Source organism: Syngnathus scovelli, chromosome 12 (genome assembly GCF_024217435.2).
Source record: "Syngnathus scovelli strain Florida chromosome 12, RoL_Ssco_1.2, whole genome shotgun sequence".
Lineage (NCBI taxonomy): Eukaryota > Metazoa > Chordata > Actinopteri > Syngnathiformes > Syngnathidae > Syngnathus > Syngnathus scovelli.
In genome coordinates this window covers 3,673,903-3,688,687 of record NC_090858.1, presented here as the reverse complement: position 1 = coordinate 3,688,687, position 14,785 = coordinate 3,673,903, and the positions used below count along the sequence as shown (strand labels likewise).

General features: G+C 46.0%; 1 long non-coding RNA gene across 3 annotated transcripts in view; it reads left to right on the top strand.

Annotated features, from left to right (window-relative positions):
- Positions 1-2,371: 2,371 nt before the first annotated feature.
- Positions 2,372-14,785, top strand: part of LOC125979044 (uncharacterized) — a 45,101-nt gene continuing 32,687 nt past the window's right edge. For all 3 annotated transcript variants that reach the window (XR_007485186.2, XR_007485187.2, XR_011087812.1), the window contains exon 1: positions 2,372-3,155. This is a non-coding gene — a long non-coding RNA (uncharacterized lncRNA). The remainder of the gene's footprint in view (positions 3,156-14,785) is intronic.

The following is a 14,785-nucleotide window of genomic DNA, read 5'->3' as shown; positions in this document are numbered from 1 at the left end:
TCTCGGTGAGAGCAACTCTTTGCTGTCACCGGCTAGTTTGTAATTAGGAGTTCCCTGAAAGAAAGATCCAACAAATTGTGATTTTTCTTGTTGTTTTTAAGTCATTTGGCGTGTGCAGTTTCCCAGCACGAGCCCTTCCCAGTCTCTCCGGCATGTCGGTGGATGCGAGCGAAGCGCCCAAATACACCTTGATGCCTGTAATTAGAAGTGTTTCGATGAGAAGAAGGCCAGAAAATGACTGCGCTATATTCTTCTTATGTCACATGATGAAAAGAGGCGAAGACATTAAAGTGTCTTCATCTGGTTACGTCCACAGACGTTCTGTCGTGTATCTGGACGCTTTGATTCTTCATAGTACAAGCTACACTATGATCAGTATTGCATAATAACACAACTCACATCCACGTTGTGTTGTTTAGTTATGAAAAATGCATTTTTATCAAGTTTAGTTGATAAAAATCAAGCCTTGGTATCTCTTTGAGGGTATGTGTGTGCCCATTTATCGAGAAGCAGGCACGCAAGAGACACCCTCCTTTTGAAACAATTTCTGCTGAGTAATTAAAAGTAATGGGGAGCATTGTCAGCACTACAATAGACTCTGCAGCCCTGGGCCAAGTGTGTGTGTGTGTCATTACACTAACCTCAGACTAGCACAGGCCACAGGCATGCAGCCCAAGCCAAAAAAGCCATGTGTGTGTTTGTGTGTGTGTGTGTATGTGTGTGATGCTGCATTTAGCGGGAGAGTCAACAGTAAAAAGAACAACAAGCAGCACAAATCATGTGCCCACTGGTAGTTATTACACATTTACACACGGTCCAATTGCGGGGAGAGTGAGTGCAGCGAACCCCCACGTTGACCAAGGTGTCATACCACAGGCATGACTCAGCGTTACGACACACACAGTTGTTTTGCTACAGCCGATTGGTAGCATTGATGTCGGTTCTTTCGATTTTCCCTATCGCAAGATGTAGTTCTCAGTGTTCCTGTCGTTGGTCAGATGGCTGTTTGCACCGTTGTGGGAGCGAACACAGGCAATTTAATTGATCAGATTTGCGGTAGGCCAACCTTTGCCTTAAGTATCTGCAACTGGTATCGGCAGCCTCCGCGAGTACCCGATAGCGTAATACAAGACTTGATACCGACACCTGATATCGATACTTGCCCGACTGATGAAATTGTCCGTGAATGTGAGTATGAATGCTTTGTTGTTTCCTGTGCCCAAAGCCTTAATGGGGACAAGCACGATAGAAAATGCACGGCTTGATAATTCAAACAGCTACTGAATGCGATAAAAACACAATGATCCTATTTAAAACCTGTCAACCGTCCCTAATCATGCGTTTTATTTGCTTGCGATGATTAAGACCTTTCTGCTTGATGCACTACGCTAACGCTTAATTGGGCAATAAAAAGTCTTCGGCGCTTCTGCTCGCTCCGCAACCTACAATATTCTCCGACTCGAGCGGATGTCTGCCATTGTTGTTGCTGCAAGTGATCCAGTCTTGGTGGATAGAAAAATGTCAATCGCGGGAAAAAGAGGCCATGTGACATGCACAAGTTTGTTTTGACCCGCGGTGGCGTTCCATCCAGCTGCGACCATGTGGTCTCCACGCCCTCCACTATGATGTCATCCCCCATTGGAGTCCCCACCAACCCCCGGAGACCACATGAAGAAGCTCACTGTGACTTCACCGTAGCAGCGACCGCGTCGGGCCCCAAAGAGAGACAAGTGTCGTATTATGTTTATGTCGCCGGCCCGTTACAGTAATATGACATGAACGCCGGCGCATGGAGCGCTACCGCAAAACACGTGCTGTTTTGAAATACTCGCTGAAACTCTGGACTGGCGTTTTATTCGAGGCTGCACTTAGAAGTAGAGAAGAAGTGATTCAACTACTGTACTATAAAAATGCTGACTCTGTAAATTATCCACAATATGTTTGATCATGTGGCACTCTGGTAGATGATTGTCAATCAGCGGGTGAGAGGGACAAATTGAGTGGATCCCTCAAATAAAAGTACTGAGTAGTACTAAGTTAGGAAAACATTACGGCTTGCCCGCTATCCAATTGACTGTCAAAACAACACGTCCGTTCCATTCATCTAAGCAACACAAAGCTCATTTTATTAGCCGGTTCCCCCCAAATGATCATGTTGACTAGGACGGAATTTCCACCTACTGAAATGGAAATTATAGTCCTGGCAATCTCCTCAATAGCATCAATGAAAAGAAAAATTAAGCTGAAAGGATTATTTGCATTAAGTAACAGGTAGTGATGTGCATTCCTGTTCTTTTAAGTTCACTCAAAAGATTCGTTCAAACGAATTGTTCAACGAATTTGTTGAACAAGAGTGTACAAATCACTTCCTAAAGTGATTCGTTCTTTTTTCAGTTCATATGACTTCAACCAGTAGGTGTCGGTAATGCGCATTGAAGCTGGTGCCACCTCGCCGTAAAACAAAACGAAGAAGAACCAACTGAGTCCGTGCGTGATTATGCTTGTAAAATCTTGATTTTATAACACTTATAGTAGTTTTTAAATAACGTGTGAGCTCAACCAGCTTCAGCTGAACACCAGCAAGACGAAGGAGTTGATTGTGAGCTTCGGGAGGACAGCACCCATCTTCACATCCAGGGATCGGACATTGAGGTAATGGAGAACTACAAATTCCTGGATGTTCGCCTTAACAACAAATTGGACTGGACTGATCACACATGATCCCTGTACAAAAAGGACCAGAGTCGCCTCCACCTGCTGAGGAGACTGAGGTCCTTCGGTGTGTGCAGGGCTCACCTCCGGACCTTCTATGACTCTGTGGTGGCCTCAACCATCCTCTACGCCACATATGTCAGAGCGGGCCAGATCCGGCCCGCGAATTGATTATCTATGGCCCCCTGGATGATATTTAATTATCATTAGAACCGGCCCGCAGGCCACAGCCCCCCCGCTGGTGATTTGCACGCACCAAGACTACATTTCCCACAATGCAACGGTAGCCCGCGATTTCACTGCAGCGCGCACAAGCGGCTTCATCATTCATCAGTAGTCAGAGCAGAGATCAACTTTCTGATACCCCCCTCCTCAAAAATGACTAAACGTAAGGTGGACGCTGAGAACAGGCCAGGTGGGAGGCAGAGTACATGTTTACGGAGGTAAGAGGCAAACCTGTGTGTCTTCTGTGTGGAGAAAATGTGGCTGTAATGAAATAATTTAATTTAGGAAGGCACTATCAAACGTCTAAGAAACACACAGACAAAGACAAGAATATGGAATATGAACAAAAGCTACAGAAGGTGGAAGAATTAAAATGGGGCCTGTTTTTATTTTTTCGGGTAAGTGAGTGAATGATTTGCATTTCCAGTTCATCGCGAGAACGGATCAGTGAAGGAACCAATCCTGACTTTCCCGTCCGCGAACGAGTTAATGGGCAGCACAATCAACGGATCAGTCAGTGAGCTATGTAAGCCAGAATGTAGATTTACGATTTGCCAAGGAAAGAAAGAACCACTCAGTGAAACACCACTTTTATGCACGTTTTCTCCAAGCTAATGGCTAACTTTATTGCATGAAGGGATGCGCCGTTATGCAAATACGGGGAGATTATGCTTCTCTTTGGGTAATCTTGATTTTATAAGTTAAAGTCCCAATGTGTGAGTCGTGAGCAGCAGGGGGGCCCCATTTCAACCCCTTACACTGAGTGCCAAGCAGGGAAGAAATGGGTACCATTGTTATGATGGTCACTGGTATGACCCGGCCGGGGGTTTGAACCCCCAACCTCCCAATCTCAGGGCGGACACTCTCCTCTTGGGCCACTGAGCTGGTAAACACTTTAGTGTAAACGCTTATAGTAGTTTTTAAATAACGTGTATGCATATATACGCCTAAATATTGTTATCCAATATATCTACTGCAATTTCACATTAGATTTTATTAAACATTAAAACCTATTTTTTTTGGGTTAGTGCTCCATAAAACCATATATATTCCATGAAATGTAAGCGAGTTTTCCATAGTGTAGTGGCTGGTGCTCTGGACTCTCACCCCAGGGTTCGAATCTCAGTGGGGCCTCAAACTTTCATCATAGAAAATTTGCAACACAGTTGCTCGTGTGCTGCCCCATATAACCAATTTGCTTGTGAGCTGATCCATAAAACCATATATATTCCATGGATTGTAAGTGAGTGTTCCATAGTGTAGTGCTTAGTGTTCTGGACTCTCACCCCAGCGACCCGGGTTTGAGTCTCAGTGGGTCCTCAAAATTTTATCAGAAAATTTGCAACACAGTTGCTCATGTGCTGCCCCATATAACCAATTTGCTTGTGAGCTGTTCCATAAAACCATATATATTCCATGAAATGTAAGTGAGTGTGCCATAGTGTAGTGGTTAGTGCTCTGGACTCTCATCCCAGCGACCCGGGTTTGAGTCTCAGTGGGGCTCAAAATTTTATCAGAAAATTTGCAACACAGTTGCTCATGTGCTGCCCCATATAACTAACTATTGGCTTGTGAGCTGCTCCACAAAACCATACATATTCCTTCAAACAGAAGCGAGTGTTCCATAGTGTTGTGGTTAGTACTCTGGGCTCTCACCCCAGCGACCTGGGTTCGAATCTCAGTGGGGCTTCAAAGTTTTATCAGAAAATTTGCAACACAGTTACTCGTGTGCTGCCCCATATAACCATTACCACTTTTGGCTTCTGAACTTCTCGATTAAACCATATATATTCCATGAAATGCATTGTGTAGTGGCTGGTGCTCTGGACTCTCACCCCAGCGACCAGGGTTTGAGTCTCAGTTGCTCGTATGCTGCCCCATGTAACCGTTCTATTTGCTTGTGAGCTGATCCATAAAACCATATATATTCCATGACATGTAAGTGAGTGTCCTGTAGTGTAGTGGTTCGCGCTCTGGACTCTCACCCCAGCGACCAGGGTTCGAATCTCGGTGGGGCCTCACACTTTTAGCATAGAAAATTTGCAACACAGTTGCTCTTGTGCTGCCCCATATAACCATACATATTCCTTTGAATAGAAGCGAGTGTTCCATAGTGTAGTGGTTAGTCCTCTGGACTCTCACCCCAGCGACCCGTGTTCGAATCTCAGTTGGGCCTCAAAATTTTAGCATAGAAAATTTGCAACACAGTTGCTCGTGTCCTGCCCCATATAACCATTATAACTATTGGCTTGTGAGTTGCTCCATAAAACCATATATATTCCATGAACTGTATGCGAGTGTTCCATAGTGTAGTGGCTAGTGCTCTGGACTCTCACCCCAGCGACCAGGGTTCGAATCTCAGTGGGGCCTCAAACTTTTATCATAGAAAATTTGCAACACAATTGCTCCTGCGCTGCCCCATATAACCATACATATTCCTTTGAATCGAAGCGAGTGTTCCATAGTGTAGTGGTTAGTCCTCTGGACTCTCACCCCAGCGACCCGTGTTCGAATCTCAGTTGGGCCTCAAAATTTTAGCATAGAAAATTTGCAACACAGTTGCTCTTGTGCTGCCCCATATAACCATACACCTCCCTAAAGGGTTTAGAGCTAGGGTTAGGGTTAGAGCTAGGGTTAGAGCTAGAATTAGGGTTAGGGTTGGGGTTAGAGCTAGGGTTAGGGTTTGAGCTAGGGTTAGGGTTAGAGCTAGGGCTAGGGTTAGAGGTAGGGTTAGGGTTAGAGTTAGTGCGAGGGTTAGGGTTAGCGTTAGGTTTAAAGCTAGGGTTAGGGTTAGAGTGACGGTTAGAGCAAGGATTATGGTTAGAGTTAGAGGTAGGGTTAGGGTTAGAGCTTGGGTTAGGGTTAGAGCTAGGATTAGGGTTAGGGTTGGGGTTAGAGCTAGGGTTAGGGTTTGAGCTAGGGTTAGGGTTAGAGTTAGGGCGAGGGTTAACGTTAGAGCTAGGGTTAGAGCTAGGCTTAGGGTTAGAGTTAGGGCGAGGGTTAGGGTTAGAGCTAGGGTTAGGGTTAGAGTTAGTGCGAGGGTTAGGGTTAGAGCTAGGGTTAGAGTTAGTGTGAGGGTTAGGGTTAGCGCTAGGGTTAGGGTTAAAGCTAGGGTTAGGGTTAGAGTGAGGGCGAGGGTTAGGGTTAGAGCTAGGGTTAGAGCTAGGCTTAGGGTTAGAGTTAGGGCGAGGGTTAGGCTTAGAGCTAGGGTTAGGGTTAGAGTTAGTGCGAGGGTTAGGGTTAGAGCTAGGGTTAGAGCTATGCTTAGGGTTAGAGTTAGAGGTAGGGTTAGGGTTAGAGCTAGGGTTAGGGTTAGAGTTAGTGCGAGGGTTAGGGTTAGAGCTAGGGTTAGAGTTAGTGCGAGGGTTAGGGTTAGCGCTAGGGTTAGGGTTAAAGCTAGGGTTAGGGTTAGAGTGAGGGTTAGGGTTAGCGCTAGGGTTAGAGCTAGGCTTAGGGTTAGAGTTAGAGGTAGGGTTAGAGCTAGGGTTAGGGTTAGAGTTAGGGCGAGGGTTAGGGTTAGAGCTAGGGTTAGAGCTAGGCTTAGGGTTAGAGTTAGGGCGAGGGTTAGGGTTAGAGCTAGGGTTAGTGTTAGAGTTAGTGCGAGGGTTAGGGTTAGAGCTAGGGTTAGAGCTAGGCTTAGGGTTAGAGTTAGGGCGAGGATTAAGGTTAGAGCTAGGGTTAGGGTTAGAGCTAGGGTTAGAGCTAGGGTTAGGGTTAGAGCTAGGGTTAGAGTTAGGGCGAGGGTTAGGGTTAGAGCTAGAGTTAGGGCGAGTGTTAGGGTTAGAGCTAGGGTTAGAGCTAGGCTTAGGGTTAGAGTTAGGGCGAGGGTTAGGGTTAGAGTTAGGGTTAGGGTTAGAGTTAGTGCGAGGGTTAGGGTTGGAGCTAGGGTTAGGGCGAGGGTTAGGGTTAGAGCTAGGGTTAGAGCTAGGGTTAGAGCTAGGCTTAGGGTTAGAGTTAGGGCGAGGGTTAGGGTTAGAGCTAGGGTTAGGGTTAGAGTTAGTGCGAGGGTTAGGGTTAGAGCTAGGGTTAGAGTTAGTGCGAGGGTTAGGGTTAGCGCTAGGGTTAGGGTTAAAGCTAGGGTTAGGGTTAGAGTGAGGGTTAGGGTTAGAGCTAGGGTTAGAGCTAGGCTTAGGGTTAGAGTTAGAGGTAGGGTTAGGGTTAGAGCTAGGGTTAGGGTTAGAGTTAGGGCGAGGGTTAGAGCTAGGGTTAGAGCTAGGCTTAGGGTTAGAGTTAGGGCGAGGGTTAGGGTTAGAGCTAGGGTTAGGGTTAGAGTTAGTGCGAGGGTTAGGGTTAGAGCTAGGGTTAGAGTTAGTGCGAGGGTTAGGGTTAGCGCTAGGGTTAGGGTTAAAGCTAGGGTTAGGGTTAGAGTGAGGGTTAGGGTTAGAGCTAGGGTTAGAGCTAGGCTTAGGGTTAGAGTTAGAGGTAGGGTTAGGGTTAGAGCTAGGGTTAGGGTTAGAGTTAGGGCGAGGGTTAGAGCTAGGGTTAGAGATAGGCTTAGGGTTAGAGTTAGGGCGAGGGTTAGGGTTAGGGTTAGAGCTAGGGTTAGGGTTAGAGTTAGTGCGAGGGTTAGGGTTAGAGCTAGGCTTAGGGTTAGAGTTAGGGCGAGGGTTAAGGTTAGAGCTAGGGTTAGGGTTAGAGCTAGGGTTAGAGTTAGGGCGAGGGTTAGGGTTAGAGCTAGGGTTAGAGCTAGGGTTAGGGTTAGAGCTAGGGTTAGAGTTAGGGCAAGGGTTAGGGTTAGAGCTAGGGTTAGAGCTAGGCTTAGGGTTAGGGTTAGGGCGAGGGTTAGGGTTAGGGTTAGAGCTAGGGTTAGGGTTAGAGCTAGGGTTAGGGTTAGAGTTAGTGCGAGGGTTAGGGTTAGAGCTAGGGTTAGAGCTAGGCTTAGAGTTAGAGGTAGGGTTAGGGTTAGAGGTAGGGTTAGGGTTAGAGGTAGAGGTAGGGTTAGGGTTAGAGGTGGGGTTAGAGGTAGGGTTAGAGGTGGGGTTAGAGGTAGGGTTAGAGGTAGAGTTAGAGGTAGGGTTAGGGTTAGAGGTAGGGTTAGAGGTAGAGTTAGAGGTAGGGTTAGGGTTAGAGGTAGGGTTAGAGGTAGGGTTAGAGGTAGGGTTAGGGTTAGGGTTAGAGTTAGGGTTAGAGTTAGGGGTAGGGCTAGAGGTAGGGTTAGGGTAAGAGCTAGGGTTGTATGGTAGTTTTTTTTTCACCCAAAAAAAAAAAAAAACAAAAAAAAAAAAACGGTAGTTTAACTACCGTGTATGGTAGTTTAACTACCGTGTATGGTAGTTTTTTTTTTTCACAAAAAAAAAAAAACCAAAAAAAAAAAAAAAACGGTAGTTCAACTACCGTGTATGGTAGTTTAACTACCGTGTACGGTAGTTTTTTTTTTTTTTTTTTTTTTCACCCCAAAAAAAAACAAAAAAAAAACGGTAGTTTAACTACCGTGTATGGTAGTTTAACTACCGTGTATGGTAGTTTTTTTTTTTTTTTTTTTTTTTTCACAAAAAAAAAAAAAAAAAAAAAAAAAAAACGGTAGTTTAACTACCGTGTATGGTAGTTTAACTACAGTGTATGGTAGTTTTTTTTTCACAAAAAAAAAAAAAAAAACGGTAGTTTAACTACCATACACGGTAGTTAAACTACCGTTTTTTTTTGTGGAGGAAAAAAAAAAAAAAAAAAAAAAAAAAACTACCATACACGGTAGTTAAACTACCATACACGGTAGTTAAACTACCGTTTTTTTTTTTTTTGTGGAGGAAAAAAAAAAAAAAAAAAAAAAAACTACCATACACGGTAGTTAAACTACCATACACGGTAGTTAAACTACCGTTTTTTTTTTTGTGAAAAAAAAAAAAAAAAAAAATACCATACACGGTAGTTAAACTACCATACACGGTAGTTAAACTACCGTTTTTTTTTTTTTTTTTTTTTTTCACCAAAAAAAAAAAAAAAAAAAAAAAAAAAACTACCGTACACGGTAGTTAAACTACCATACACGGTAGTTAAACTACCGTTTTTTTTTTTTTTTTTTTTTTTTTGTGGTGGAAAAAAAAAACTACCATACAACCCTAGCTCTTACCCTAACCCTACCTCTAGCCCTACCTCTAGCCCTACCCCTAACTCTAACCCTAACTCTAACCCTAACCCTAACCCTACCTCTAACCCTACCTCTAACCCTACCTCTAACCCTACCTTTAACCCTACCTCTAACCCTACCTCTAACCCTAACCCTACCTCTAACTCTAACCCCACCTCTAACCCTACCTCTACCTCTAACCCCACCTCTAACCCTAACCCTACCTCTAACCCTAACCCTACCTCTAACCCTACCTCTAACCCAAACCCTAACCCTACCCCTAACTCTACCTCTAACCCTAACCCTACCTCTAACCCTACCTCTAACCCTACCTCTACCTCTAACCCCACCTCTAACCCTAACCCTACCTCTAACCCTAACCCTAACCCTACCTCTAACCCTACCTCTAACCCTAACCCTACCTCTAACCCTAACCCTACCTCTACCTCTAACCCCACCTCTAACCCTAACCCTACCTCTAAATCTAACCCCACCTCTAACCCTACCTCTAACTCTAACCCCACCTCTAACCCTACCTCTACCTCTAACCCCACCTCTAACCCTAACCCTACCTCTAACCCTAACCCTACCTCTAACCCTACCTCTAACCCTAACCCTACCCCTAACTCTACCTCTAACCCTAACCCTACCTCTAACCCTACCTCTAACCCTACCTCTACCTCTAACCCCACCTCTAACCCTAACCCTACCTCTAACCCTAACCCTACCTCTAACCCTACCTCTAACCCTAACCCTACCCCTAACTCTACCTCTAACCCCAACCCTACCTCTAACCCTACCTCTACCTCTAACCCCACCTCTAACCCTAACCCTACCTCTAACCCTAACCCTACCTCTAACCCTACCTCTAACTCTACCTCTAACCCTACCTCTACCTCTAACCCCACCTCTAACCCTAACCCTACCTCTACCTCTAACCCTAACCCTACCTCTAACCCTAACCCTACCTCTAACCCCACCTCTAACCCTAACCCTACCTCTAACCCTAACCCTACCTCTAACCCTACCTCTAACCCCACCTCTAACCCCACCTCTAACCCTAACCCTACCTCTACCTCTAACCCTACCTCTACCTCTAACCCCACCTCTAACCCTAACCCTACCTCTAACCCTAACCCTAACCCTACCTCTAACCCTACCTCTAACCCTAACCCTACCTCTAACCCTAACCCTACCTCTACCTCTAACCCCACCTCTAACCCTAACCCTACCTCTAACTCTAACCCCACCTCTAACCCTACCTCTAACTCTAACCCCACCTCTAACCCTACCTCTACCTCTAACCCCACCTCTAACCCTAACCCTAACCCTACCTCTAACCCTAACCCTACCTCTAACCCTACCTCTAACCCTAACTCTACCTCTAACCCTACCTCTAACCCTAACCCTACCTCTAACCCTACCTCTACCTCTAACCCCACCTCTAACCCTAACCCTACCTCTAACCCTAACCCTACCTCTAACCCTACCTCTAACCCTAACCCTACCTCTAACCCTAACCCTACCTCTAACCCTACCTCTACCTCTAACCCCACCTCTAACCCTAACCCTACCTCTAACCCTACCTCTAACCCTACCTCTAACCCTAACCCTACCTCTAACTCTACCTCTAACCCTACCTCTACCTCTAACCCCGCCTCTAACCCTAACCCTACCTCTACCTCTAACCCCACCTCTAACCCTAACCCTACCTCTAACCCTAACCCTAACCCTACCTCTAACCCTACCTCTAACCCTAACCCTACCTCTAACCCTAACCCTACCTCTACCTCTAACCCCACCTCTAACCCTAACCCTACCTCTAAATCTAACCCCACCTCTAACCCTACCTCTAACTCTAACCCCACCTCTAACCCTACCTCTACCTCTAACCCCACCTCTAACCCTAACCCTACCTCTAACCCTAACCCTACCTCTAACCCTACCTCTAACCCTAACCCTACCCCTAACTCTACCTCTAACCCTAACCCTACCTCTAACCCTACCTCTAACCCTACCTCTACCTCTAACCCCACCTCTAACCCTAACCCTACCTCTAACCCTAACCCTACCTCTAACCCTACCTCTAACCCTAACCCTACCCCTAACTCTACCTCTAACCCCAACCCTACCTCTAACCCTACCTCTACCTCTAACCCCACCTCTAACCCTAACCCTACCTCTAACCCTAACCCTACCTCTAACCCTACCTCTAACTCTACCTCTAACCCTACCTCTACCTCTAACCCCACCTCTAACCCTAACCCTACCTCTACCTCTAACCCTAACCCTACCTCTAACCCTAACCCTACCTCTAACCCCACCTCTAACCCTAACCCTACCTCTAACCCTAACCCTACCTCTAACCCTACCTCTAACCCCACCTCTAACCCCACCTCTAACCCTAACCCTACCTCTACCTCTAACCCTACCTCTACCTCTAACCCCACCTCTAACCCTAACCCTACCTCTAACCCTAACCCTAACCCTACCTCTAACCCTACCTCTAACCCTAACCCTACCTCTAACCCTAACCCTACCTCTACCTCTAACCCCACCTCTAACCCTAACCCTACCTCTAACTCTAACCCCACCTCTAACCCTACCTCTAACTCTAACCCCACCTCTAACCCTACCTCTACCTCTAACCCCACCTCTAACCCTAACCCTAACCCTACCTCTAACCCTAACCCTACCTCTAACCCTACCTCTAACCCTAACTCTACCTCTAACCCTACCTCTAACCCTAACCCTACCTCTAACCCTACCTCTACCTCTAACCCCACCTCTAACCCTAACCCTACCTCTAACCCTAACCCTACCTCTAACCCTACCTCTAACCCTAACCCTACCTCTAACCCTAACCCTACCTCTAACCCTACCTCTACCTCTAACCCCACCTCTAACCCTAACCCTACCTCTAACCCTACCTCTAACCCTACCTCTAACCCTAACCCTACCTCTAACTCTACCTCTAACCCTACCTCTACCTCTAACCCCGCCTCTAACCCTAACCCTACCTCTACCTCTAACCCTAACCCTACCTCTAACCCTACCTCTAACCCCACCTCTAACCCTACCTCTAACTCTAACCCCACCTCTAACCCTACCTCTACCTCTAACCCCACCTCTAACCCTACCTCTAACCCTACCCCTAACTCTACCTCTAACCCTACCTCTACCTCTAACCCCACCTCTACCTCTAACCCTAACCCTACCTCTAACCCCACCTCTAACCCTACCTCTAACCCCACCCCTACCTCTAACCCTAACTCTAACCCCGACCCTCGCACTAACTTTAACCCTACCTCTAACCCTACCTCTAACCCTAACTCTACCTCTAACCCTACCTCTAACCCTAACCCTAACCCTAACCCTACCTCTAACCCTACCTCTAACCCTACCTCTACCTCTAACCCCACCTCTAACCCTAACCCTACCTCTAACCCTACCTCTAACCCTAACCCTACCTCTAACTCTACCTCTAACCCTACCTCTACCTCTAACCCCACCTCTAACCCTAACCCTACCTCTACCTCTAACCCTAACCCTACCTCTAACCCTACCTCTAACCCTACCTCTAACTCTAACCCCACCTCTAACCCTACCTCTACCTCTAACCCCACCTCTAACCCTACCTCTAACCCTACCCCTAACTCTACCTCTAACCCTACCTCTACCTCTAACCCCACCTCTACCTCTAACCCTAACCCTACCTCTAACCCCACCTCTAACCCCACCCCTACCTCTAACCCTAACTCTAACCCCGACCCTCGCACTAACTTTAACCCTACCTCTAACCCTAACTCTAACCCTACCCCTAACCCTACCCCTCGCACTAACTCCGACCCTCGCACTAACACTAGCCCTACCTCTAACCCTAGCTCAAAGGAAGTGTATCGTTATATGGTTACACTAGCAACTGTGTTGCAATTTTTTGGTCCCACTGAGATTCGAACCCGGGTCGCTGGGGTGAAAGCCCAGAGCACTAACCACTACCCTATGGAAGCCTTGCTGTCAGTACATGGAACATGTATGGTTTTATGGAGCAGCTCACAAGCGACTAGATCAGTGAAAAATTTTTTGGTCCCACTGAGATTCGAACCCATGTCGCTGGGGTGAAAGCCCAGAGCACTAACCACTACCCTATGGAAGCCTTGCTGTCAGTACATGGAACATGTATGGTTTTATGGAGCAGCTCACAAGCGACTAGATCAGTGAAAAATTTTTTGGTACCACTGAGATTCGAACCCATGTCGCTGGGGTGAAAGCCCAGAGCACTAACCACTACCCTATGGAAGCCTTGCTGTCAGTACATGGAACATGTATGGTTTTATGGAGCAGCTCACAAGCCACTAGATCAGTGAAAAATATTTTGGTCCCACTGAGATTCGAACCCAGGTCGCTGGGGTGAAAGCCCAGAGCACTAACCACTACCGTATGGAATCCTTGCTCTCAGTGCACGGAACAAGTATGGTTTTATGGAGCAGCTCACAAGAAGACTAGATCAGTGAAAAATTTTTTGGTCCCACTGAGATTCGAACCCATGTCGCTGGGGTGAAAGCCCAGAGCACTAACCACTACCGTATGGAATCCTTGCTCTCAGTGCATGGAACAAGTATGGTTTTATGGAGCAGCTCACAAGAAGACTAGATCAGTGAAAAATTTTTTGGTCTCACTGAGATTCGAACCCATGTCGCTGGGGTGAAAGCCCAGAGCACTAACCACTACCCTATGGAAGCCTTGCTGTCAGTACATGGAACATGTATGGTTTTATGGAGCAGCTCACAAGCCACTAGATCAGTGAAAAATATTTTGGTCCCACTGAGATTTGAACCCAGGTCGCTGGGGTGAAAGCCCAGAGCACTAACCACTACCGTATGGAATCCTTGCTCTCAGTGCACGGAACAAGTATGGTTTTATGGAGCAGCTCACAAGACTAGATCACTGAAAAATTTTTTGGTCCCACTGAGATTCGAACCCGGGTCGCTGGGGTGAAAGCCCAAAGCACTAACCACTACCCTATGGAAGCCTTGCTCTCAGTGTACGGAACATGTATGGTTTTATGGATCAGCTCACAAGCGACTAGCTGAAGACTCCACAGCAGATGTCATCACAACACGTTGTGTACACGTGTACATAGGTATACACGTTATTTAAAAACTACTATAAAAAAAATAATTAAATAAAGAACGATTTGGTGAACGATTCCTTTGAACAAATATTTTGAGTGAACCGATTCTAAAGATTCAGTTCACTTAAAAGAACTGGAATACACATCGCCCGTACAAAACAGTGCAAGCTATTGTAGACTGCCGGTCGAAATAGCCCACTGGTTAGTGACTCGGGCTCTTGCTTGGCAAGAGCTTGGTTCGATCCCAGGTGCGAGGAAATGCTTTTGTTGTGCTAACCCTTTATTTATTTATTCTCTTTTTTTATTTTTAACCTCGTGTAGTGTACCTACACATATTGTCATATAAAGCAGTTAACCAAATGTCTGATTTTTATGTTTTAATTGGCGAATATAAAAACAAGGAATAAGACGCCAGACAAGTTTTAATAAATGTTTCTTAAAAATAATAATATTAAAAGCAAATTTCAAACCAGCAATCTAATGTGAAATTGCAGTAGATATATTGGATAACAATATTTAGGCGTATATATACACGTTATTTAAAAACGACTATAAATGTTATACTACGATACAAGTGTTTACCAGCTCAGTGGCCTAAGAGGAGAGTGTCCGCCCTGAGATTGGGAGGTTGTGGGTTCAAACCCCTGCCG